Genomic DNA, 2,904 nt, shown 5'->3' with positions numbered 1-2,904 from the left:
TTTCAATGCATGGTAGCTTTTACTACTAATTACATATTATTATTGGAGAAGGAAATGGCAACCCACTCCATTATTCTTGCCTGGAGAATCCCATGGACAGAGGATTTGGCAGGAAACAGTCCATGGAGTTGCAAAGAGCTGGACATGACTGAGCGACTAAGCACCAGCAGCATATATTATTAAACAGAGACATGGGTGATCAGTTGCGGTTGACTATGACCCCATGGGTTGTAGCCCACCAGGCTCCTCTGTCCATGGAATTTTCAGGCAAGGATACTGGGGCGGTTTGCCATTTCCTACTCCCGGGTTTCTTCCTGACCCAGAGATCATACAGAATCTATATATACAGCTTACAAAATTTGTACACACTCATATACTAGAAAAAGAACTTTGTTATATCAAGTGATTTGCAACTATGAGTGGCTTGAAAAAATTGTATACTGTCACTTCTTACTGTTGGGGGTCTTTGTTCCTTTTCTTGCCTTCCAAACCTTCAAAGATACTAATACTGGCTCTTTTTCGTGGCACCTCGGAGGCTGTTGGCCGCTTCAGAATGAAGCTGAGCATCCCTTTCCTGGCCACTGGCTGCCAGAAGCTCATGAAGTGGATGATGAATGAAAACTTCATACCTTCTTCGAGAAGCGTATGGCCACAGAAGTTGCTGCTGATGCTCTGGGTGAAGAATGGAAGGGTTATGTGGTCCGAATCAGTGGCGGGAATGATAAGCAGGGTTTCCCTATGAAGCAGGGTGTCTTGACCCATGGCTGAGTTTGCCTGCTCCTGAGTAAGGGGCATTCCTGTTACAGACCAAGGACTGGAGAGAGAAAGCACAAATCTGCACGGATTGGACTGTGGATGCCAATCTGAGTGTTCTCAATTTGGTCACTGTGAAAAAAGGGGAGAAGGATATTCCTGGACTCACTGATGCTACCTACAGTGCCTCGTCGCCTGGATCCCAAAAGAGCTACCAGAATCCGCAAACTTTTCAATCTCTCTAAAGAAGATTATATCCACCAATATGTTGTGCAAAAGCCCCTAAACAAAGACGGTAAGAAACCTAGGACTAAAGCATCCAAGATTCAGCGTCTCCTGACTCCACGAGTTCTGCAACACAAATGCTCGTGTATTACTCAGAAGAAACAGCGTACTAAGAAAAATAAAGTAGAGGCTGCAGAATATGCTAAACTTTTGGTGAAGAGAATGAAGGAAGCCAAAGAAAAATGACAGGAACATATTGCCAAGAGACAGAGGCTGTCCTCTCTGAGAGCTTCTACTTCTAAGTCTGAGTCCAGTCAAAAATAAGATGTTCTAAAAGTAACATAGATAAGATCAGATATATATATATATATAAAAGATACTAATACTGGCCATTATAACCTATAAACTATGATACTCAACCAGATCCTTTCATTTCTATGAGTAGCTATATACCTCCTTTGCTTGATAAGCAAACTACACGCTAGAAGTGTAAATGTAAGTAAAGATCTTATTGAAGACAAGAAAATTATATTGAAGATCTTCATAAATAACAGTACATGTGTTGTAGTTTCAGACTGTTTCTCTTCTGATCTATTTTCCATTCTGGAGTCAGCATGATCAATTATAAGTAAAGCTGGAATACCATGATCATCTCAAAGCCAAAAGACCACATTCATTTGCTGCCCTCTAAGCATGAGCACAGTTTCAGTGCATCCTGAGTGTTATGATATTTCAAGTTACAGTTCTTTCCCATTGTCTTTGGTGTTCTTTCCTTGCACTTGTTGTCATGATCACTCTACTCTTTCCATTAATCAGAAGGACTTTATATATTTATAGTCAACCCCATTCTGAAGAACTAGTTTATTCTTGGCAAATCTTCATATTTAGCATCTAGCACAATGTCATATTTTATATCTATTCTTTAAATTACTTATCATTTTGGCATATCAATAAATAAATAACCATGGGGCAGCTGGAACCATGGTTAGAATTAAAAATCATCTGACATGCCTCTTACTACATTCAGATCTAGACATAAAAGTTAGCGAAAAATGTTCAACTCCATAATGGCAATATTATTGAAACTCAGGCCTTTGGGAATGTGGGTTTGAGTAACAAAATCAGCTAAAGACCTTTGACCAAAAATATGCAGGTTGAAGGAAAAGTGACATAAAATGGGTAAGAAAGACAGCAGGAATATTTGGAACCAGTCTCTTATGATCACTTGTCCTGGCACATTATTCATTTTTACATTCTACACTTGTCCTAATATGTTATATAAGGAGAAGTGACTTTTTTTGGGCAACTTAGTTTAAGGCTATAGAATATTCAGATGTGAGTGTGACTACAACAGTCAAGAATTATGATTATCTTGTGACCCAATGCACACAGGATTTCTAGCTTATATAAGCTTGATGCTTTAATATTTGCCCTATAAGCCTGTGTCAAGTAGGCCTGGTTTTATACAACTTGATACACATCACCACGCTTTGATTTCCTGACTCTTTCATGTCACCCCTCTTCTCAGAGAAGAGTCCTCTTCTGGGGAGATTTTTCAAATACTAACCAACCCATCCAGAATCCACACTCCCAATCACTTTTCTTATTGGGTTTTCACATTATTGGTTACTATAAACCTGCCCTAATCATTTCAGAACCAGGTACCAGACCATTAGGGACAGCATGTATGTATCAAAGCCTGAAAGCCAATTCTAAGCCTATTTATCCTTGTCCATTACTTCCTGAGGAAAACAAAGTCTTGTCCATAGTTTCCCCTTTTCCATCCACTTAGTGACCAACTCAGGCACTTTCCCAGGCCCATGGCTTACTATTCCCTTTTATCTTGGGGACTGTAGCAAACTATTTTTCAAATGGCAACCATTTCCCAATCTTTTGGCCTTATGATACTTCACAATTTCCATTAAT

The 2,904-nt window shown here is 39.5% G+C and overlaps 1 pseudogene; it reads left to right on the top strand.

Moving 5' to 3' along the window:
- The first annotated feature begins 553 nt into the window (after positions 1-553).
- Positions 554-1,302, top strand: LOC101109001 (small ribosomal subunit protein eS6-like; annotated as a pseudogene).
- Positions 1,303-2,904: the final 1,602 nt, after the last annotated feature.

The sequence above is a fragment of the Ovis aries genome, chromosome 3 (assembly GCF_016772045.2).
Source record: "Ovis aries strain OAR_USU_Benz2616 breed Rambouillet chromosome 3, ARS-UI_Ramb_v3.0, whole genome shotgun sequence".
NCBI lineage: Eukaryota > Metazoa > Chordata > Mammalia > Artiodactyla > Bovidae > Ovis > Ovis aries.
This window is presented reverse-complemented; position numbering and strand designations above follow the sequence as displayed.